This window comes from Camelus dromedarius, chromosome 11 (genome assembly GCF_036321535.1).
Source record: "Camelus dromedarius isolate mCamDro1 chromosome 11, mCamDro1.pat, whole genome shotgun sequence".
NCBI lineage: Eukaryota > Metazoa > Chordata > Mammalia > Artiodactyla > Camelidae > Camelus > Camelus dromedarius.
The window spans coordinates 69790815-69816242 of NC_087446.1; the positions used below are offsets into that span (position 1 = coordinate 69790815).

The window sequence follows — 25428 nt, forward strand, 5'->3', positions numbered from 1 at the left end:
AGAAGGAGAGATAAAGAATTTTACAGAGAAGCAAAACTAAAAGAATTTAGCAACACTAAACCCATGCTAAAAGAAATATTGAAAGGTCTACTCTAAATAGAAAAGAAGCAGGATGCTACAGAAATGAGAATTCATGAATGTGAGAATATTTTTTCTTTCTTCTTTTGTTTTTAAATCTTTTGTTCTCAGTAGGATGGGTTTGAGATTACATTAATATCTCTTTAGTATACACAGTTACAGTAATTGGTTAACAGACTTACAAAAAAGTGTAATCACAAGCCAAAAACTTACAAGTGAGTCACAAAAACTAAATACAATACAAAGGAAAATTACCATACCACAAAAGGAAGAAGAAAGTAACCAAGAAGAAATACCAAATCAACTGCAAAAATAAGTTCAAAATAGCAATAAACTCTCATCTATCATTAATTACTGTAAATGTTAATGGTCTAAATGCTCCAGTCAAAAGACAGAGTAGCAGACTGGATAATAAAGCAAGAACCTTCAATACACTGCATACAAGAGACACATTTTAGGGAGAAGGACACATAGATTGAGAGTGAATGGACGGAAAAGGATATTCCATGCAAATGGAAATGCCAAAAAAGCAGGTGTAGCAGTACTGATTTCAGACAAAATAGACTTTAAAACAAGGGCCATAAAGAAAGATAAATAAAGACATTTTATAATGATTAAAGGAGTGATACAAGATGAAGATATTACAATCATTAATATATAAGCACCCAACATGAGCACCTAAGTACATTAAACAACTACTAACAGAGATAAAGGGGGAAATTGATGGGAATACAATCATTGTCAGAAATTTTAACACCACATTAACATCACTAGACAGATCTTCCAGACAGAAAATAAATAAGGCAACAGAGAAATTAAATGATACAAGAGAATAATTGGATTTAGTGGATATTTTCAGAGCATTACAATCCTCCATAATAGAATACACATTCTTTTCAAATGTGTGTGGAACACTTTCTAGGATTGATCATGTACTTAGTCACAAAAGAAGCCTCAACAATTTTAAGAAGATAGAAATTATCTCAAGCATCTTTACTGACCACAATGCCATTGAAACTAGAAATCAACTTCAGAGAAACAAAGGAGAAAGAAAGGAAAGCATTGAGATTAAACAACATGCTATTAGAAAACAAATGGGTCGATGATGTAATCAAAGTTGAAATTAAAGAATACCTTGAGACAAATGAAAATGAAAACACAACCACACAAATCATACGGTACACAGCAAAAGCAGTACTAAGAGGAAAGTTTAGGGTAATGCAGGCCTTCCTCAAAAAAGAAGAACAATACCAAATAAACAATCTAACCCACCAGCTGAAAGAACTAGAAACAGAAGAGCAAAAACACACAAAAGTCAGCAGAAGGAAGGAAATAATAAAGATCATGGAGGAAATAAATAAAATAAAGATTAAAAAAATAGAGAAAATAATCAATCAAACCAAAAGCTAGTTTTTTGAAAGAGTAAATAAAATCGACAAACCTCTGGCCAAACTCACAAAGAAGAAGAAAGAGAGAGCACAAATTTGCAAAATAAGAAAGGAAAATGGAGAAATTACAACAAATAACATAGAAATACAGAATATCATATGAGAATATCATGAAAAACTACATGGAAAAGTGGATAACCTAGAGGAGATGGACAAGTTTCTGGAAACATACAGTCCACTAAGACTGAATCAAGAAGAAACTATCCACTTGAACAAATGGATCACTAGGAATGAAATTGAATTAACAATAAAAAACTTCCCTACAAATAAAAGTCCAGGACTGGACAGCTTCACCAGGGAGTTCTACCACACATACAAAGAAGAACTCATACCAGTCCTTCTCAAACTCTTCCAGAAGATTGAAAAGAAGGAATATTCCCAAACTCATTCTATGAAGCCACCATTACCCTGATACCAAAACCAGGCAAAGACACCACCAAAAAAGAGAATTACAGACCAATATCACTGATGAACACAGATGAAAAAATCCTTACCAAAATACTAGTAAATAAAATCCAACAGCACATAAAAAAATAATACATCATGCTCAAGTGGGGTTCATCTCAGGGACACAAGGGTGGTTCAACATATGAAAATCAATCAATGTAATACTTCACATCAACAAGAGAAAGGACAAAAACCACATGATCATCCCAATAGATGCAGAAAACTTTTGATAAAATTCAACACCCATTTATGATAAAAATTCTCACCAAAGTGGGTATTGAGGGAACATATCTCAACATCATAAAAGCTATATATGACAAACCTACAGCCAGCATAGCACTCAACGGTGAAAACCTCAAAAGATTCCCACTAAAATCTGGGACAAGTCAAAGATGCCCACTATCACCACTCCTATTCAACATAGACTTGGAAGTCCTGGCCACAGCAATCAGGCAAGTAACAGAAGTAAAAGGGGTCTAAATTGGAAAAGAAGAGGTAAAAGTGTCACTATATGCAGATGACATGACAATATATATAGAAAACCCTAAAAGGTCCACACAAAAACTACCAGAGCTGATCGAAGAATATAGCAAAGTAGCAGGTTACAAGATTAATGTTCAAAAATTAGTTGCATTTCTTTACACAAATGATGAATCAACAGAAAAAGAAAGTAAAGAAACAATCCCCTTTAAAATAGCACCCAAAGTAATAAAATATCTAGGAATAAATCTAACCACAGACGTGACAGAATTATACACAGAAAACTATAAAGCATTGGTGAAGGAAATTAAAGAAGACTTTAAAAAATGGAAAGGTATCCCATGCTCTTGGATTGCAAGAAGCAATATTGTTAAAATGGTCACACTGCCCAAGGCAATCTACAGATTTAATGCAATCCCTACCAAATTAACCTGGACATATTCCATAGAACTAGAACAAATCACAATAAAATTTATATGGAACCATCAAAGACATAGAATTTCCAGGGCATTACTGAAGAAAAAAAGAAAGAGGCTGGAAGAGTAACTCTCCCAGACTTGAGACAATACTATAGAGTTATAGTCTTCAAGACAGCATGGTATTAGTACAAAAACAGACATAGAGCCAAATGGAACAGAATAGAGAGCCCAGAAATGAACCCAAATATTAAGGTCAACTAATCTTCAACAAAGGAGGCAAGAATATACAATGGAATAAAGACAGTCTCTTCAGCAAGATAAACATAAGACAAGATACAATAAAATTCCTAGGAGAAAATACAGGCAAAATATCTGACATACATCTCAGAAATCTTCCCCTAGGGAGTCTACCCAAGCAATAGAAATAAAAGCAAGAATAAACAAATGGGACCTAATGAAACTTACAAGCTTCTGCACAGCAAAGGACACCTTAAGTAAAACAAAAAGACAACCTACAGAATGGGAGAACATTTTTGCAAATGAAACTAACAAAAGCTTGATCTCCAGAATATATAAGCAGCTCATATGACTTACTAAGAAACAACCAAATAACCCAATCCAAACATGGGCAGAAGACCAAAACAAGCAATTCTCCAAGGAAGGTATACAAATGATCAATGGGCACATGAAAAATGCTCAATATCACTAATTATCAGAGAAATGCAAATCAAAAGTACAATGAGGTATCACCTCAAACCAGTCAGAATGGCCATCATTCAAAAATCCACAAATGACATATGCTAGAGAGGCTGTGGACAAAGGGAAACCTCCGACACTTCTGGTGGGAATGCAGTTTGGTGCAGCCACTGTGGAATAGGTATTGAGTTTCCTCAAAAGACTAGGAATAGAATTGCCATATGACACAGGAATCCCACTCCTGTGCATATATCCTGAAGGAACCCTAATTCAGGATGACAGCTGCACCCCAATATACATAGCAGCACTATTTACAATAGCCAAGACATGGAGATAGCCTAAATGTCCATCAACGGATGACTGGCTAAAGAAGTGGTATATTTATACAATGGAAAACCACTCGGCTATAAAAACTGACAATATAGGGCCATTTGCAGCAACGTGGATGCTCCTGGAGAATGTCATTCTAAGTTAAGTAAGCACCGTAACAAGGAATAAAGAGAAGTTACCTCTAAGTACAGTTATTTTGATTAAAATATACATACAGAAATCAAGTCACCCCCACGACTGCTGCCAGGAGGAGCATCTGAATGTAATAGCCCAGCCCAAGCAAAGTAGATTCCGACCTTCTCTCCGTAGAATTTCCTGCAGAAAGACAGAAGGTAGTTTCAGAAGACACACATATTCACCCTGTAGCTTCATCCTCATGTTAATTTCTTTTTTCTTTGTTTTTTGGTGGGGCATAATTAGGTTTATTTATTTGTTTTTTAAATGGAGGCATTGGGGATTGAACCCAGTACCTCATGCATGCTAGGCTTTCACTCTACCACTGAGTTATACCCTCCTTCCATCATACTAATTTCTGATTCTAAATCAAGGGGGCTTTAAGTTTAAACCTCTGACTCAATTCACACTTAAAACATATGCGTTTTCACAGCAGCCCCCAAATTCTACCGTGAAATAAGAAGTATTTTACGTATCATAGAAATACAGATCACTGGTTCACCTGCTGAAGAGAGATAAATGAGAACAGAGCAAAGGAGGGGACGAGGCCGACTCCGGAGCAGATGCAGGGGATCATCACCACTCACTGGACAGTCTGGCACATTCAACAAATCCCACCAAAGATCATTCTTAACAGGCTTGACACAAGTGGACTTCAACTACTGGCTCAGTCATCTGCGTCTGCCTTATCTCAGGAACTTCCCTGGAGCAAATGCAACGTAAACCACAGATAATAAGGAAATGGCTGATAATGATAACAACTGGGAGTGCAATGTCTCTCTGACAAAATATTTATAAAACTCATGTGGGAATGGGAGAGGGCAGGAGGGATGTGGCTGAGTAAGGAACTGCCCTGTATTCTTGGTATCTAGCACGTCGGCTGTTCCTAGGTTTCAAAAACCCTTCAATGTTACTCAGTTAATCTGGAGTAGACGGAACAGGCCAGGGAGGCAAGATTAGAAGAAAGGAGGCAGGGCACGAAGCGGTGCCAGGCTGGTCCTGAAAGGGAGACAGACACAGACAGGCAGACACAGAGGGCTTAGGGATGAGGCGGAACAATGAGGCGGCGGCTCAGGTGTGTTTGCTGCTGCTGATACTTCCCTCAGCTGGAGCACTGCTGACGCGGCAGTGCTGGGTAAAACCTGTGACTTTCCTCAGCTCTGAGTTCTCTCGGAAGCTTCTGGCTCAGTCTGGAGCTGAGATGAGCTCCGAGGGCCTAGCCTAGGGGGGACTCAGCTCTGAGAACAGCCTGGAGTCCTGAGAAACTTCACGCAGGAACCCCTAGGGCTGGACCAGCGCTCACAGGGCTGCTGTGAGACCAGCTCCATCGTCAGAGACCTGGGCGTGGACCATTCCATGGGGAAAATGGCTGAGCCCGATGCCAAATCAGATAGGAGGGACAAAGTGTGTTCATTCTCATGTGACTGGTCTTTGTGGCCTGGCTCACAGATGGCAGGCTCAGGATGGTGTCTGGCAGAGAAAACCCTGGCAATGGGTTTGAGATGTCTTGGACTCTTTCTTGTTAAGCTTTTTGTAATACATTCTTATCAACTATCCATCCTGAAAATGCCACATTCAAAACTGAAAGAATGTTAGAAGTTGCTTGCTCCAACTGGCCAATGGTAAACACACCCTGCTACAGTTAGAGAGCTGGTCAGGCAGCCTCTGCCTGCATATTTACAATGACGGAGAGTTCATTACTTCCAAAGGTTACATGTCGGCAAGAATGTCAGAAAGAATTTTTGAACCTTAAACAGATGTCTGCCCCCTAGTCATTGCTGAAAGGCTAGAAATAATGAGGATCCCTTCAAATGTAGTTTTGTCTGATTGTTATCTCTCTCTGTCAAAAACACCCCAATTCGTAACATCAATTTTTCAAAATTCAGCTTTGATTTCTTTTTATCAACTTATACCATACATTCATTAAAGAGTCAAACAGTTCTCGAACACCGATTGTAAAAAGGAGCAGTTCCCAACAACCACCCCATTTCCTGGTCAGAAGCAACAATGTTCAGCTCCTACTGCTGACTCTTGGAATAAAAACTCCCTATCTCTGACTAATATCCTTGTAACACAGCCTACTGACTTTTTCAGCTTTATGTATCACCTATTTAACTTTCTATTTTGGAAAATGAATATTAAGCTCTCTTTCAAACCACATCTCCTCTACACACCCAAACCTTCATTCTTCCAACCTTTTGATACAAATACATTATAATTTTGATCAGCTCAGTATCCTTGCTTTACATTATTAGGACTCTGTACAGACTGTTCAGAGCTGTAGCAAGTTGTCTGCTAGGCTTACTTTTTTATTCCCTACTTTGTTTTTCCTGGAGTTAATAATTGTCTTGGTGGTTCATAGCTTAGATTTCTCTGCGCTTAACAATTCAACCCCATACCTTCTCCTAATGAATAACTTTCTCAATACTTTCCAATTCATTGTCTACAAATTTCATCTCCTTGAATAAATCTCTTCAGATCTCCTTTAACCTGGATTAACGACATGATAGTCTTGTCACAGAGCTCAAGGGGCCACTAGTGGGAAGCAACAAGGGAATACATGGACCAGGAGAAGGGAACAGATCAACATAATTTCCTTCACAAAACATACTTAAAATAGTGGGAAAATTGTTTTCTTTACAAACACAAACACACACACCAACCCCAAAATCCCATAAAGAATGATTAAATAGCCATCAAACCCATTGCCCTGCCATCAAATTCTGTATAACATAAAACAAAAATAACAGAAGGAATATATCATATAAATATGAATCTCAAGGGGGATGGGGTACACTCAGTGGCAGAGTGTGTGCTCAGCAAGCATAAGGTCCTAGATTCAATCTTCAGTACCTCCATTAGAAAAAAACATTAGAAACAATAGAAAAATGTATCAACTTTAAATATTTACAAATATATAAACTTCCTCTTTTAAAACTGTTCTACAGGATAATCCGGGTTAATGAGAAAGTGCCTCTTCATGACTGTGATCCTGCTGATAATTGTGGGAGGAAATTAGAGTATGACCACATGAAATAAAATCCCTTATGAAATAATGATCCCGGGTGACAATCATTATTGGCTGCTGTCATCACAAAAAAGAGAGTCAACTGGACATTATGTACCTTATGACAGGAGTACAAAACTTCATATAACAAATATTCTTGCACAAATTTGAACCTCGTTCAGATCAAGCTTTTAGGGGAGGATCAAATCACTTAGCTAAAGCCAATACATAGGATGGAGAAATAAGTCTAACCACAGGGGAGAATGAAATCAACCAAACAGGAAATAGAGAAATCCCTCAGCAATTTCAAGGAAAATGAGAAACAGGAAAATTATAGATTAGAACCCACTTGAGAGATATGCTAGCTGCAATGTGTGAACTTAGTCTGGATCCTGATTTCAACCCCAAAACTGCTTAAAAGTGTATTTTTGTGACAATCAGGGAATTATTTTGTAACCCTAAAAAAAATGAATATTCCAATTGTATTTGAAAGAGACCTTGTCATTTCACTAATGAAAGGTTAAGCTACGTAGGATTGCCTTCAAAATGATCCCGAAGTGGGGGAGGGGAAGAGATGGAGATGAAAGTTGCAACAACAGTGACTCTGAGTTGATAATTCTGGAGATGGGTGACTGATACAGACAGGCTGGCTGTGCTGTTCTCTCTACTTCTGTACGTGTTTGAATCTTTCCATAAAATGTGAAACAAACAAAAAGACTTCAGTGATTTAAAACCCTCACTTGGAAGGTTAAGAGGTTTGCCCAAGTAGGTGGGCATCTGAATGGGGCACTGAGATTAGGAAGATCAGGCACCTGGCTCCAGGCCGACCTGGGGCTACCTTGACCCTTCTCCTCACCATCCACAGCCAGCCCATAACTGCATCCTGTCAGCTCCACTCCCCAAACGCATTCTCCCTGGCTCCCACCATCTCTCATCTGGCCCACTCCAAGAGCCTCCGACCAGGCCTCCCTGCTTCCTGGGTCCCTGCAATTCATTCTCCACATTATCTTTGCAAATTGTGAGAGAAAATTACCTTAGTGCTTAAACTATCATGACTGCTTCTCACTGCACTTAGAGTCTACACTACTTTCCGTGCTCCTGATGCCCTTCTAAACCTCGCGTCTCATCACTCTCACCAGCGTTGGCTCCAGTATCTCCTCAAACCTGCTGAGCACATTTGTGCCTCGGGGCAATGGACAAGCTGCCTCTATTCCTGGGGTGACTTATCCCAGATCCTCAAAGACCAGCCTCCTTATCACCATCTCAGCTCACATGTAACCTTCTCAAAGATAGCTTTCTTGACTCCATTTCCCCCAAGTCTCCCATCTCAACACTGTATTATTTCCTTCATTTCAATCTGAAATTGTTTCCTTATTAGCCCGATTAATTTTGTTTGTTCAGTTGTCCTTGGCCTCCCTCCTCCCAGCAGCCTTGCACAAACAGCATAAGCTCCCGGGGAGCAGCCGGCACTGATGCTCTGAGAATACACATGCTGAGCGCGACATTACAGTCACGTGGTGTAGTGAAACGGTGTCGAACAGCAGATAGAGCTAAGCAGTGAGAATACTTCTCTTATTTTATAATTTAAGTGAAACCTAACATTTACTCCTGTTTAATGAAGAATTTGGTAGGTCTTTGTTCCCAGTTCCTGGACGGCAACCCCTAAAGCCTTGAAATTTCCCAAGATAGGAGTGTCTTTACTATTCATGGTGGACCCTTGGATGGCTTGTGTTCATGAGATAACTCAGGATGGGGACTGGCCAGCCAGAGACACCAACCATGTGATTAGAGGAGTGGGGCTTTGAGCTTTGTGACAAGTGACTGACCATCAGGAGAGGTAGGGGCTCAAATGTTAGGGCTTTGACTTACAGTTAGTGTTTGGGGTAGCCATGTCAGTAGTGACCCAATAAATCATGTCTTTGTAATAAAGTCTCCAGTAAAAACTTGGGGCAACAAAGCTCAGAGCTCCTGTGAGCTTCCTGGTTGGTAACACTCTTGGAGGACTGTCACACTCAGAAGCCATGAGGGCAACCCTGAGCCCTTCCCACTGGAGTGCTCTCCACAACAGCTCACCTGATGAGATCTAAGGGCTGCTTCTTGTCTATGCTTCGAGGAGGAGCACATTCCCTGTACAGAAGGCCCTGTTCGCTGGGGCAGCTGAGGTCCTCTGATGGAGGCTGAAGTTGCACTGGGAAGCAGAAGCAAACAGGTGAGCGTCACTGTCACCACGTTTTCACATGTTCTGCTAATAAAATGTGGTGCTAACACTTTGTGGTCATTTGTAAATAAGGGGCCCTCCTTTGCCAGAAGGGATGGAGGTACCATATAATTTTTCATAATTCTCACCGAGGATTAATACTAACCCCTTGAGGGTCATTTGCAAACGTGTCTGGAAAGGAACACTTGGATGTTACAGTCCTGGGACCACCGTGGGTACCTGGTGAGGGCCTTGCAGATGCTTAATGTCCTACAACCGGGCCAGTCTTCCACAGCAAAAAAAACTACGCCACCCAAGTGCCCAAACTGCTTCAGTGGAGGCAGCAGCCCCCTCCTTGGACACCCAGAGGAACCTGGACTCTGGCTGTTTAGGGGCAGGGTCAATTCTAAAACCCAGGCTTTTTTGTCCCCACAATTCAGTAGTTATTCGGTGACAGCACATGGAATATAAACAATAAAGAAACTTGACATGATGTTATATATTTAGCTTACTCAAGAAACAAAATTTAAATCCAGTCATTCTCCTTCCCACCTGACCTACTTTCCTTTCTCCTGTACTAGAACCAGATTATTACCCACCCAGCCTTAGCATGGGTCCTGACTCCACTTACCTCCCTCCCAAACACCACATGAGATGATTCCTCAGCCTGGATGTGGAACCAGCAATTACAACAGGCTTTAGTGGAAAAGAAATGGTTGTGTGCAGATGCCAACTAAACACTGTAGAATCCTGGTGTCCCACATTAGTAATCATGACAGCTGTTTGCAAGTGTCCCCAAAGTTCATTTCAGACTCTCACTGCTAATTTTGCTGGGATATAAATATAAAACATGTGGACTGCTGGGCTGGACTGCTATGCTGAGTCTCTGATCCAGGAAGCTCAGTGTCTGCTCCCTGCAACCAGCTCCCTGTTCTGTTCATGCATGTGCATCAAGCAGCTGTTTAGTGTCCATTTTAGTATCTTAGACAGTGCATTTCAGTATGGTCTTCATCCACAAATACGTGTACCACACAGTAGTAATGATCAATCTCAGTCTTTGCTTTCTTTTGTCTTAGAGAGTCAGATAAACGGATAGCAAGGTAACAAAGTCATAGAGCGCTATAATATAGTATTTCCTTTATTTCAATGACAGGATTTATTTAAAGAGCTTAGATATAACATCTTTGCATTTATGGCATCATTTAGCGTCTGAAGCTCTTACATTTTACAAACTGCATTTCATGCGAGATGTTGTCAGTTAGAGAAGTGCTTCTGAATTTGAGGGGTTGCTGTCATCTCAGATGGAGTCCCTAAAAAATGTCAAAACTCTGCAGTATTGTCATCATGACAAGAACTCAGACAGATGAAATTTGGAAAGCCCTGTGATTTACTAGTGCACAGACAGAAAATGGTATTTCAGAGGGAAAAAGCCTGAATTACAGTAAATGATAAATGAAATGGTCTAACATGCATTTCCCTTACAAAGAACTAATACTTCTTTGGTTGATAATAACATCTGTCAGTAATTATGAAAAGAGCTGGCAAATGCATAGTACTTACTATTAGCCAGGGCTGTTCTAAAATTCAAGCAGATTCATTAATCCCCATAGCATCTCTACGAGGTGGGTACTATTATTATCCCCATTTTATTGATGAGGAACTTGATAAACACAGAGGCTAAATGACTTTTACAAGGTAGACAGCGAGAAACCAGCACAAGTGTTCCAGCCTGAGTCTATGCTCTTGGCCACTTCTACATTTTTTTTTTTTTTTTTTTGGTGGCAGGGAGATAATAAGGTAATTCTGGTGGGGGGTGGGGAGGTAATTAGGGTTATTTGTCTATTTTAGAGGAGGTGTTGGGGGCTGAACCCAGGACTTTATGCGTGCTAAGCATGCGCCCCATCACTTGAGCTGTACCCTCAACTCTCGAGTCTATGCTCTTAGCTGCTAATCCACACTGCCCCACATGGTAAATCTGGGGGAACTACAGTTCATTCATTCACCCAATTGTTAAACTCAGCCTTCCTGGTGCCTGGGATTCAGCAGTGAACAAGACAACATGGTTCCTGCCCTAAATGGGCTTGTCGACTCCTGACATATTATCTTCATTTTACCCAGGAAGTAACAAGGTCAAGAAGACTCACCTTTTCCTGTTAACACCGGAGGATACATGAAGTGCTTTATTTCATTTCTGCCATTTGACTTACACCATGGGAAGGGAAAGCTGCCTTGCAGATCCCGGAGCTCACAAGCCAGTTAATCCTGAATTTTTTTTTAAAACTGTCCCTTACTTGATACTTGATCTGAGAAAGGATGAAGTAAACCTAAATAGATTCTAAGAAAGCGTGTGGTTTATACAGGGTAAATAACCAGCCACTGTTTACTATCCTAACAGGAATCTGTAGGCATATTTCTTTTCTTTCTCTTTTTTCATTTTTATGGGCAGCTTTTAAAAACCAAACCAAACCAACAAAACCAAATCACTTATAATTCAACAGCAGGTTCTAAATCACCCCCAAGACAGCAGCTAAACTCGGTTTAGACTTACAGTGCGGCTCCTGGTGGTTGGATTGATGAATGTATCTCTATCCTGAATATAAAAGTCGTTCACGCAGCTCTTCTCAAATAGGGCAATGAAAAACTCTTGTTCCGGTTGTTGATACTTTCATCCACTTGGAGGACTTTCATAAAACAGCTGAAGGTATCAAAGTCTGAGGACACGGTTTTCAGATGATTGGGATTCAGAGGCAATTTTATGTACAGTATCTCAGCGTAGGTACAGAGCAACTCCCACAGGGTGTGTACATTTGCAAATACAAGCTTGTCATCCAAAACCTATATTGGGAGAATGAAAACACAAACCAGGAAACTATTTTCACATTTTTAGTACACAGATTTTTCTTACATTGCTGGTAGTTAAAGCACTTGTGCAAACACACACAGATATGACACTGGTAAAAGTGAAGATATAATGAAAATAGATTTGCAAACCATCATACATTTTTGCCTTAAAGTTAATTTCTTTGTTGAAATTACTGAAAAGTTATTTAAAATCCTTACATTTCATTCATAAAATAACCAATGTTTTAGATGAAGAAAACTTGTTAACTTTTAGTCCAAATTAGTAACTAAAAATAGAAACACGAAAAAATTCTTTGCAGGGGCATTGTAATGACAATTTTTAAAATTTCTTATACCTAGGACTATTTACATATCTGTTCAATATAACGTTAAACAGCCATTAAAAGGGATTTAAAAGAATTATATTTATTGATATGGAATATATAATAAAAGGAAAAAGAAAAAAATGTGAAATAATAATTTTCATTTTTGGAAGGGAAAATATCTACATTTGAACAAAAAAAATATTTAGAAGGATTTTAAGATTCTTTATGTATAACTAAGGTACAGATGATTTTTAATTCCACTGTTTTTAATTCCATTGGATTTTAATTCCAATGTTCTTTCATTTTCAATTTTGGGGGAAATTTTTATAATAAAAAAACTTTAAAATTGTTCTTGCATAAATACATTAATAGATATATTTATGACTACATTCTCTGGCTATTAAAAAAGATCTCCTAGCTTTGGATCTGAAACTTACATTCCATAATGCAGATTCTGACTGACTCGCCTCCCAGTCCAGAGCGAAGGCACGGCTAGGGTGACATGTTTCAAATATCATTCCAGGGAACATGCAGGCTCCCAGCCAACGGCTGCAAAGGGACTGACACTGATCTGCTTGCTCCCAGCTGCAGACCATCACAGATGAGTTTAGTTTCATGGGCTCAAGTTTTCTCTGTCAAAAGAAATCAGAAAATGTTAGGCTTTTACTTTCACCAAGGGAACAAGAAGTTGTTTGATTTCCTTTTATTAAAAAAAAAACAACAAACCAATTTGAACCTGAAGAAAAGACATTTGCTCAAAATGCCACAGTAGCAATGAAGGTGCTCTGGCTGGCAGGGACTTGTTGGATTCCTGTGAGTGCTGGACTCCTCACATGGAATTCCCTTGGCACTCCAGAAGGCCTGTGGTTGTCCCCATGGGTTTGTGGCCATATGTGGTGCACAAAAGTCTCTGGCTTTGCCACAATTTCAAAGCCTTTTTTGGCTTATGAAAGGCTTTGCACTCAAATGGAGTTTTCTTGAGTCCACTCACTGATGTCATTCACCAGAGTTATAGTCCAGATCTGACATTCTAGACTCTTAAAATCTTGCAGACATTCAAATGGTTCAGGTTTGGATGTGTATTCACCTCTGCAGGCCTGGACCAAATTCGATAAAGCCACCCGGACAAGTTCAGCAAAATGCAAAGACATTTTTCTTTCTGCAAGACTGAAATGTCTGTGAAGCTATAAAAACTTCTGCATCTACAAAAATAGGGAACCAACTCATCAATAACATATCTATCCATAATGCATGGACATTTGAAAAAATACTGTATTTACTCCTATTAAACTCTATCTGGCTTTTGCCAAATTGTGTCCTAAACTGTAAGGAAAGTATATAAATGTAGAGAATTTTTGACCTTTTAAGAGAAAAAGGAACCCTCCTACTTGGTAGGTGGGAATGTAAATGTTGCAGCCACCATGGAGGACAGTATAGAGTTTCCTTAAAAAACTGAAAATATACTTCCGTGTGATCCAGCAATCCCATTCATGGGTATATGTCTGGAGAAAAATATAATTCAAAAAGACACATGCACCCCAGTGTTCACAGCAGCACTATTTACAATAGCCAACACACTGAAACAACCCAAATGTTCACTGGCAGATGACTGGATAAAGAAGTTGTGGTATATTATATATATATGTATATTTACATATATACATGCATATACACACACATATATACACATGAACACACACACACAATGGAATACTGCTCAGCCATTAAAAAATTAAATAATGTCTTTTGCAATAACATGGATGGACCTACAGGGACTTATGCTAAGTGAAATATGTCAGAGAAAGAAAAACAAATATTCTATTTATTAACTTATATGTATATCTAAAAAATAAAACAAATTAATTACTATAATAAAACAGAAATAGACTCACAGGTACACAGAACAGACTGGTGGTTACCAATGGGGAGAAGGAGGAGAGGGAGGCAGGAAGGGGGTAAGGGATTGAGAGGTAAAAAGTACTATGTATAAAATGGATAGGTTATAGGGCTGTATCATACAGCACAGGGAAATATAGCCATTATTTTATGGTGACATTAAATGGAATATAATATATAAAGATGTTGAGCCTCTCTGTTGTACACCTGAAAATAATATGATGGAAATCAACTACTCAATTATAAAATACTTAATCAAAGTTTTTTTCATATTATTTGCAATAAGTTAGAAGCTAGCACTGTCAATAGAAACATAGTGCAAGTCACAATTTTCCAGTAATCCCATTTAGACAATAAAAAGGAACAAGTGTACTTAATTCCAGGAATAATTATATTTATCCCAAAATATCCAATATACTATCATTTCAAAAGTGTGATTAACAATTTTAAAACTTATTAATAAATATTTTACATTATTTTTGTTGTACAAAGTCTTGAAAATCTATTATGTATTTTCCACTTATAGAATATCTCAATTCACAATAGCCACATGTGGCTGGTGGCTACCATACTAGACAGAGCAGATTACACCATTCACACTTCTGATAAATTACCTGCTCTTATTTATTTAAAAAACTTCCAGAAAAGGCTTTAGATATTCCCTATATCTAACAAAGCAACCTTTACGGGTGAGGAATATCTTCATTATAAAGTGAAAAATAAAGGTAAGAGAGCCATGGTTACATGTAAGTTAATGTAACAATTCCTTCTTAATTCATTCAGGACTTTACAATCTTTCTTCATATTCCAAGGATTCACTGTCACTGTGCAATATTTTTCACTATAATCATCTTTGGAATTGAGAGGCTTCTGATGACCCTGCTTTGTGCATCTGTACATAAAAGAAAATAACAAAACAGAGAAAAAGACCTTATTAAAGATAATTTAGGGGGGTATAGCTCAAGTGAAAGATCATATTCTTAGCATGCACAAGGGCCTGGGTTCAATCCCCAGAACTTCTTATAAAAATAAAATAAATAAAAACCTAATTACCACCCCCTGCAAAAAATTAATTAATTATTTTAATTAAAATTTAAAAAAAGATAATTTAGAGAAGCCTTATCAGGCTACAAGAGCTACAATGAATGCCCCTCCCCCATTAATTTAGAAGAAGTTTCACAATATTTCCCAACATAAAGGCTAAAATATAATTCGGAACACTTCCTGATGGTCAGCATCATTTTAACAAAAATGTAGATAATTACTTCCCTGGTGTCAAAGCTCTGTCAGAGATGGGCACAGAAAATTTAGTAAAAATTATTTTGCAACTACCTTTGAAAGAAATGCTGAGAAATGATCTTTTCTGTTGGAAATTAGCCTGCTTTTATATTCTGCAGTAGGCATATGTGTTTACAAACCAGGCAGGAACTGGATCATATTTTACACATACTTTAGAAACTGATTTGAATTTTGCTCTCTACCTGCAAGGCTATTTCTTAGGTAATAACATAAGCTGGCCACTATACTAAATTTTGTTTCCCTGTTTGCTTAATCCTCACAACAATTCTGTAAGCTGCTATTATTACCCCCATATAACAGATAAAGAGCTTGAGGCAGAAAATAATTTGGGTAACTTGGTAAATGGTTGAGCTGGGTAATATCGCAGCCAGTCTGACACTCAAGTCCATTCTTCTCACCGATGTCTGATACTGCTGCCTACATTCAGCAATGACTCCTGATTTCATATTTAAGTGTGTCATTTCTAAAAGTGCAAAGCTATATTAGTACTGCTGTGTAAATTATCCTTTTCAGATGTGATTGCCAAAAAAACAAAAACAAATAAAATCAGGGTGCCACTGAGGGGAGGGTGAACTGCATATGGATGCACACAAGGGGACTTTTTGAGGACACAGTTGCACAACTCTAGAAATAGCTAAAATGGCTGACTTGTACAATTATAATATGTGAATTGTATGGCCTGTAAATTACACCTTAATACAGCTGTTAAATTAAGAAAGTGAGATACCAAATTAAGACTAAAACACATATATATATATCACACATAGTACAACAGGCAAATATCATTATTTACTGCAACATTTTCCTTCATGCAGCTTCCTTTCCTCACCTGTTCCTGAAAGGATGATTCATTTTTAAAATAGCCTTTTAATTTATTCAGCAAATAATTTTTGACGGCCTGCAATGTACCTAGGACTACTCTAGGCACTTGGAAAAGATCAATAAACAAAACAAAAGTCCTGTCCTCACGGAGCTTGGTTGGAGTCTAGCTGGGGTGGGGGGTGGAGATGACAATTCACACAACAGAGCAGCAGAGGAGGTGGCATGCTAGGAAAGAGGAACCATGGAAAAAAGTAAAAAGGGCAAAGTAAAGAGAGTTGAGGGTATAGGATGAGGGTGATGTTGTATTAAATACCAGAGCAGGGCACACTGTGAACTGAGGTTAGAATTAAGACTAGGAGGTGAAAAGTCCCAGGTGGACGGAATAACCATCACCAAAGCCAGCGTGACCTCGCATGTTCCAGAATGGGGGCACAGCTGGAGCTGCGGAGAAGGGTCAATGCAGATCCTGTATGGCCTTGGAGGACATTGTAAGGACTGTGGCTTTTACCCGGAGTGAAATGGGGAGGCACTGCAGAAGGACGACACAATCTAATTAGGTTTTCAAGGCTCACTTGACTGCCGGGTGAGAATAGTGCAAACGGGTCAGAGATGAAAGGTGGGAAGCTACTGAGAAGGGCTATGGAGGAGGAGAGGACAGTGGCTCAGGGAAGGGAAGCAGCAGTGGAGGCAGGAGCCATGGTGAGAAGTGGCTTGGTTCTGGATATGTTTTAAAGGCAGTGTTAAACCAAATCTATTGACAGATTTCATGTGGTATGTCAGTGAAAGTCAGAATAACTCCAAGTTTTTTGACCCAAGCAGCTGGAAGGATTAAGTTTCCACTAACTGAATGGGGGAGGCTGCATAAAGAACCAGTTTGGGGGGTAGGAGGACCAAAAGCTCAGTTTTTACACACGTTGGTTTTAAGATATCAGAGTTCCAAGTGAAGATGTCAAATCAGCAGAATATTATAAGAGTCCAGAGTTGGAGATAAAAAGTCTAACGGGAGACAGAACTGTGCGAATCATGGGTCACACAGGTGGTACAGGAAGCCATGAAACCCAGGTACTCAAACATTAAGATAACCTTGCATTAACCATAGGAGTTATCCTTGAGGGCCTGCCTACTAGGTGAGGATATCAGTCCTATTTCCCGACCACTCGAGTTTTAAAAAGGAACTTACAAATGAATTCGTGCAAGACACTGCCTCCAGTGGGTGGGATCAGAGCTGGAGTCGGAGAATGGGATGGTGCACGCTACTCCCTACGGCAGATTGTGTGTGTGTGTGTGTGTATGCATGTTTGTGTGAGAAGGGGGATGAGTTACACCTGTCTTAAGAAAAAGAGCTAGAAATTTTAGAAGCCGAATGATGAAAGAACATCCAGATCTGGTAGAGGGAACAGGGGAAACACTGTACTGTAAGACATATCCCCATAATGCCATTTCCCACCATCCTTTCATCAGGAACACAGTTGGAAACTGGGGAATATTAAATATCTACATATGTAGCAAGTTAATGATATTTATATCTGCTTGAAGTTTAAGAACAAGTTCACAACAGAGGGAAAATAAAATATTGAGGACTGGTAGAATTATCCTTGAAGGCCTTTCAATGCTCAGAATGGAAGCAAAAGCGGCTTCACCCCACAAAGAATGTCATTATGAGTCAAGAATGTTTATATTTGCTTAAGAAATTGAGAGTTACAACTTCCTGCTTTAAAAAGTTAACTTTAAGACAGATACCATACTATAAGCAACATCTATACTGGTGCTTTCTTAAAGCTATTTTTAGTTCCTGCTTGTTCTGATGTACTCCAGAAACTCTGCAAAGAAAACCTTCTATTCAAAGGCTTAAAGGAATAAAAAAAGAAATAACACTGCATTCTTTTAAGTGTTCCCTGTACTGAAAGTCATTTGCAAATGCAGCACCCTGCCACATATCTACATTTTTAACAATAAAGACTTTTGTGCAATTTTTCAATTGCTATGTGACTTTGCGTCAGTCTCTCACTCAGAAGCAGAATGGAGTACCAGAAAATGACACATCATGTCTAAAACTACAGATGTGGAATATGAACTTACACCAGGAAACAGCTAAGTGGGAGGGTAAGGTTTACCTTTTAAGTTACCGTAAGTGCAGTTACATCTTCTCCCTGCTTCCCCTGTGAAGTGAAGAACTAGTCTTTTCCAGGAAAGCTCTCAATCTGAGTACTGTTTTCTTTAAAATATTTGGAGATTCTTTTTTAAGGTTCTTTCACTTTTAAGTCTTTCCCCAACTCTACATCCCATAACAAGTGTTAAAATTATCCAATAGCCTATTGTTACAGAACATACTATACAAAAGCTGAGGTTTCCCAGGGCTTAGATCCCACAACTCTGCTACCAGATAATCCTAAAGCCTTCCTTCCATAACTGACTCTTCTGCCAATTCCCAGCTGAGGGCAAATTTGGCTTCTCAGCACAGTTAACTTTCTAACTCTGCCTACAAACACTCTACTGCCAGTAAGGGAAATCTAAGGGAGCCAACAAAGCCCCTAGTGAGTGTTGCCTCCTTCAAATAATCAAGATGCCATCACCAAGCAAATATTTAAACCTGCTGCAAAACTTCTGAAGACATCTTACAAACAATATAGTTTATATAGATTCATACTATTTGCTCTGGAATAGTGATTTCCAATGGAGGGAACAAAGGACCACATGACCCAAGCAATTATTTAAAATTTCACATAACTATCCCTATTCACCTGAGGATTCAGGCAAGCCCGTCTTACAGGTCTAGGTGTAACAGAATGGCAGCACCTCTTCAGTAGGGTGAAAAACAGCGAGGTAGACTTTTAGTGAAAGGGAGTGATGTAATAGGACCCACCGCCCACTTACCTCCCACCACAGGACAATCATCTCAGATCGAAAACAAACACTTTGGGAAACAGAGGTTGTTTATGTTTTTATGGTTTTCTGGTGGAAATAATGCCCTGAGTCACGTGAAGTTGTGGCTGCAAAATTGAACAGGAGACCAGACATTTTCACATTCAGGACACAAATAATCAGCCCCCGAATGGTCACAATAACTGTTCTCCCCTTTGCCTGTTCACCCCAAAAGCTGCAGGACTCTCCTTCTTGCAGTGACACCCACCATTTCTCACAAATTCCTGCCAAGTTCACGTCAGCAGCTGATGGTGTCAAAGTCAACATTTGTACTGCTCTGAAGTCTCTCCATTACTTTATATCCTTCTATTTTCTCTGTTGTCTTCCTAGCTACCCTTGCATTCAGAAGCTGGTTAACGCACTAACATTGACTCTGTAATCAGTCCAGGATATAGGAAGCAGAGATTCAACTGTAACCAGTCCCAGAATACTTGTCATGCCACTCTAGTGTCCCAACAAAATACTCTGGCATCCCTCATCTCACCCAAAGAACCACCGCATTACTTAGATGTTGTAAAAGTAGAGGGTTTCTCTACTGGGAAACACTGGCTTGTGGTAGAGTCTTGATTTCAGTTTTTGCAACTAGTTACAGGCAAAAAGACATGGTCCGCAAATTTTCTTCAAGCGTTTGGAATTTAAACTTTTATTAGATACAGAGCCGGCGGACTAACCGTAATCTATGAACATATGGTCATATTATAAAATAATGTCCATGTCTGCCTTACAGCCATGTAAGAACTTGAATTACACCTGCATCCTGTAGGCCTTTAGAATTGGATGTGAAGCATCCTGTGTTAAAAACCTCCTATCCAGTCCCAGAACACCTTAAAGACAACATCACATTAATGACACTGAATACATTAGTATAGAACTTGTATGGTTAAGTTACATCTCCAATTTCCCAGAGCTGGAAAGCAGATGCCTAGAAAGGCTGGAAAAGCCCAACTACCAAAACAGCTCAAAAGTTGAAGCAGACTCCTGCACCTCCCAGGGCGGAAGGCGGAGGGTGGAGGGGGCATTGCCAACCACACTGTCCTTCCCCAGGACGTGGCATGTGGGGAAGCAGGCAGAAGTGGGTGGCTGGGACTCAGAGGTGGAGAGGTGATGAAAGCAGGAGTGGAACTGCTCTGGTCCTAGAACAACAGAGCTGTAAAAAGCTCGGCTTCAGTTCAACCCGCTTCCTCTCCCACTTCCCCTCCCACCTACGTGACAAACAGAGCACAGTCAGGCACTTTCTGCCCATGACGGTGACTACTAGCAGGAAAGGGACCAGGATAAAAGCATGTCCTACAAAAGATCAGTCTGATTTTAAAGACTGTGTTATAATCAATGAACAGCAGTGTCAGAGTGGGACACTTGTGAGGCGCTCAAATAAGGAGGAAGAGGCTGAGGATCCATTTCCAGCACTTCCATGTCTTTTATCACTCTTATTTCTGACCTTTCCTTTGCCACGTTTTGTAGCACTGCCATCACTGGCAGGTAAAGGGGCAGCAATGAGACTTGGCCGTTTGGCTGATGGGGCTACATTTCCCAGCACTGGAATGAAAAGGCACTGGAAGAGGAGCAGCTGGAAGATGTGAACCGCGGTCCTGGCCTGTGCCAAACACTAAACAGGTGACCCTGGGTTAGGCTGTTAGTCTCTCTGGGCTTCCGGCTGTTTACTTATAAAAGAAGGTTTTGTCATTGCACAAATATATCCAATATGAAATGTAACGTTAAAGTCAAACATAATGACATCTCACCTGCTTGCCTCAGGGAACTGTACAAGCACTGAACACTATGTGAATGTAAACACAGAGTTAAGAAAACTGTTGAGGTAAAGCGCTAAACTGAACATGGAGATAAAGTTTTTCTCCATGGATTTTCTTGGCTTTCTTTTTTAATTGCAACACTGAATTAATAGTTATTAGCTATACTCCACACCACCACCCCTGCGAATAACTAAAGTAGTTTAGCACTGCCTGGATGCCTGCTATTGCCCGATGCTAAGCAGGGTGAGGGTATAAAGGAGGCTGAACAATGGAGTCTTCTCCAGTTACCAGCTCAGTGAGGAGACACATTGGAAACCACCCAGGAATGGTACCAAGTCAGTACTCAAAGCCAAGATAACAGGCTACCGATCATAAACAGTGCAGGAATACAAAGAGGAGCTAGAAGTATTTGGAGTAAATAGGGAAGATTCTATGAAGGGGATAGGGATTCAACTAGTTCTCAGGGCAATTCTAAGCTGTTTTAACTGAGGACTGGAGAGGAAAATACTGGTGACTCCTGGTTTTTAATAAGGCACAGGTTACCCTCGGAGGCTAAGTCACATAATGATTGGAACACATAAGGTAAGGCCAAAGTGATGAAGGTTCAAGCCTACCTGTCTGAGAACTGGTTGTGGTAAGTCTTTGACTTGACTCTAGATGTTGGAAGGTCAAAATGGTAGGTTGACTGAAAAGGGGAGGTGAGAGAATATCCAAGAATTCTACAGAAGGAAAAATTCATGTATCAGGGATGAAAGCTCTTCATCAGAGTATCAGCAATCAGAATAGACACTTGAAACCAAAAACATACAGTTCCAGAAGCTGACAAAATGTGGAGGGTGGTGAGAGAAAGATGAATCAAAGTCCATTCCAAGCCTTTGGCTATTCAAGACCAGAAGAATGATTATCCCACTGAATAAGTGGAGACGCTGCAAGAAAAAAGATTATGAAATCAGCTTTAGACATGTTGAATCTGACATATGAGCTAAGAGTAGGTGTTCTCTAAGAAGCTCAAAATTCAAAACTGAAGCACAGATCTAGAGTACAGGCTTAAGCTGCAGATGGACAAGACTTGATAAATCTCCTAAAAGAAAACATAGGCAAAATATTATCTGACATAAATCTTAGCAACGTTCTCCTAGGGCAATCTACCCAGGCAATGGAAATAAGAGAAAAAAACAAACAAATGGGACGTAATTAAACTTATAATTTCCTTCACAGCAAAGGCAACCATAAGTAAAAGAAAACATAAACCTATGAATGGGAGAAAATATTTGCAAATGATACGACTAACAAAGGCTTAATTTTCAGAATATATAAACAGCTCATACAACTTAACAACAACAACAACAAAAAAAACTCAATCCAAAAATAGGCAGAAGACCTAAACCAGCATTTCTCCAATGAAGACACAAATGTCCAATAGATACATGAAAAAATGCTCAGTATCACTAATAAACTGAGAAATGCAAATCAAAACTACAATGAGGTATCAGCCCACACCAGTCAGAATGGCCATCACTCAGAATTTCATGAATGATAAATGCTAGAGAGGCAGAAGAGTGTAGGGTACCCTCTTACACTGCTGGTGGGAATCCAGTTTGGTGTACTCATTATGGAAAGCATGGAAATCCCTCAAAAAACTAAAAGTAGACTTACCCTATGACCCAGCAATCCCACTTCTGGGTATATAACTGGAAGGAACTCCAATGTGAAAAGATACCTGCACCCCAGTATTCATAGCACCACTGTATACAATAGCTGAGACATGGAGGCAAGCTAAATGTAGCAACAGATGACTGGATAAAGAAGTGGTATATTTATATACTGGAATACTACTCTACCATGAAAAGGACAAAATAAAACCATTTGCAGCAACATGGATGTATCTAGAGATCGTCATTCTAAGTGAAAGCAACCAGAAACAGAAAAATACCAAATGATACCACTCAGATGTGCAATCTAAAAAAAGAGAGAAAAAGACACTGTGAACACATTTACAAAACAGAAACAGACTTGCAGACTTAGTAAACAATCTTAAGGTTACCAGGGAAAGGGGATGGGAAGGGATAAATCTGGGAGATTTACAAATGTTAGCCACTATATATAAAAATAGATTTTAAATAAAGTTTCTTCTGTATAGCACAGAAAACTATGTTCATTATCCAGCAATAACCTATAATGAAAAAGCCGATACAGCCACCAACTGAGGAAGCAAGAGAAGAAAGGAGTTAGTTATGCTGGGCTAGAGCCCACTTCTAAAATCCTTCTCAGCCACTGAGGCTGCCCCGAGTAACCTGAACCCTCCTCCCAGGGACAGGCTGACATGACATATGTCCTGCAAACCTGAGGCAGCAGAGGCCGTATCCAGGTCTGGCCCTGGGGGAGATGGGAGCAAGTCCACCTGCTCCCCCTCGGGCAGCACCCCTCCCCGCAGACCCTGCCTCCTGACTGCACCGCTCCTGTCTCTCAGGAACCCACTGACTTGAAAACAAGTGGTCCACGAACCTGGGGTAGCGGCAGGGAGATGGGCAGCGACCTGGCAAGCTGGTCGATTTGCCCCCATCTCCCCCACGGCCTGTCCAGTGCTCGGCCTCTGCTGCTCCAGGCACGGTCCCCAGGTCAGCCTGCTCCCAGGAGGAGGGCGCGGTGTGGTCAAAGGCAGTGGCTGGTTATGGGGTCCGCCCATGTGTGCCAGTGGATTTGCTTCAAACTCCCCAGCACATGGCCTGAGCTTGGCCTCTGCTGCCCCAGGTTAGTGGAACTCAGGTTACAGGTCAGCCTGCTGCTGGAAGGCGGGTGCTGTGCTGTCAGGGAAAGGCGACGGCTGCGATGGCGGGATTGGGGCTGCCTTGTGAGAGCGCAGGGGTTGCAACCACTTCCCGCTGCTGCTGCAGCCATTCCAGCACACTGATCGCACCGAGCCCACCTCCCAGGAGCAGCCTGACCTGTAACCTGAGTCACAAGATCCTGGGGATTTAGAGGCCGCCCCCAAGGTCAGGCCGCGGGGAAGATGGGAGCAAATCCAGGGGCTCACATGGGGCAGACCCCATTCCATCCAAGGCCCCGCGACCGCACCGCACCGGCCTCCCGGGAGCAGGTCATGGTCTGAGGGCCAGTCGGAGATGCTCCAGAGCCGTCCGGTGCCCTCCCACCTCCCGGGGCTGTGCCTGCTCTCCTAAACCCGGACATAAGCGGCGGCAAAAACGCGGGGTTCAGGAACTACTAATAGCGGGATTACCACGAACTACAGCGGCGGCTGGGACCCGCCTCAGGGTCCTAACGGGACGCGCGGCCTGGACTTCACCTCCGCACCCCTCCCTGTACGCCTCCCCAGCCGCACAGCCCAGGTGTCACCCACCGGCTCCCCGAGCAGCGCGCCCCCACCAGCGCCCCCTTAACTGCCCAGCAGCGGCAGCCGAACCGAGGGCAAGCGGCGGCCCAGACCCCAGGCGGTGTTCCTCTTCCAGGAGCTGGTCCAGGAAAAACAGGCTCCCGCCAGCTTCCACGCGTTCTGGGCGGGTTCCGGCGTCCGCGCATCTGTGCGTCTGCACGTGCGCGCGCCTCCTCCTCCCGCCTGCAGCGCAAACTGCTCGGGTGGGTCTCCTGCTTTACCGGACCAGGCCACTGGGGCCGGGAGGAGCCAGGTGGGGCCCCTCCTGCTCGTCCCGCCGGGTCTCCATCCCCAGAGCCTTCACCCCGCCACCGACTGGGTCCTGGCACTGAAATAGAACCATGACTGCCCTGAGCCAGGCCACACCCCGCCAGCCCCACTTCCCCTGCTCACCTTCCCCTCCCTGTTACTACCCTCCCACCCCTGGCCAGGCCCAGTCTCCCACCAGAACTTGAAGACAGGGCTCCTTCTCCTCACACCGAGGTCCCTGCCCTGACACTCCAACCTGCTAGGTCCTAAACTATGGCCCCTACACCCACAAGCTTACCCCTCATGCCTCACCACAGGAGGCCCAACATCCTGAAATTGTCACCCTCACCTCTCAGCCAGGTCAGTTCCATTCTAAGTGGGCCCCACACCCCACAACCTGTACCCCCTCACCATGGGATCCCCTTCACTCTGAGCGCACCCCTAACCTGAGCTCATTCCCTCACCCCTCACCCTGTGGTTGGGGTGGGGAAATCTGAGCTCCAGTAATGATGACTACTGCCACCAGCGGGGGATCCAGCCTAGTGTGCACCTTCATATTTAATGTCTGAGGCTACAGGGCGAGGCAGGCTGGGCTGAAGGCGGTTCCAATTCCTGCCCTGGCACCCTGATCCCCGCACTCTGTGTCTCATCTGAC

The 25428-nt window shown here is 41.4% G+C and overlaps 1 long non-coding RNA gene across 1 annotated transcript; it reads right to left on the reverse strand.

The window, feature by feature from the left end:
* Positions 1 to 3973: 3973 nt before the first annotated feature.
* On the reverse strand, positions 3974 to 11976 carry LOC135322437 (uncharacterized). Its single transcript, XR_010383015.1, has 3 exons — positions 11825 to 11976; positions 9153 to 9267; positions 3974 to 4213 (listed from the first exon to the last, which is right to left on the reverse strand). It is a non-coding gene; the product is annotated as an uncharacterized LOC135322437 (long non-coding RNA).
* Positions 11977 to 25428: the final 13452 nt, after the last annotated feature.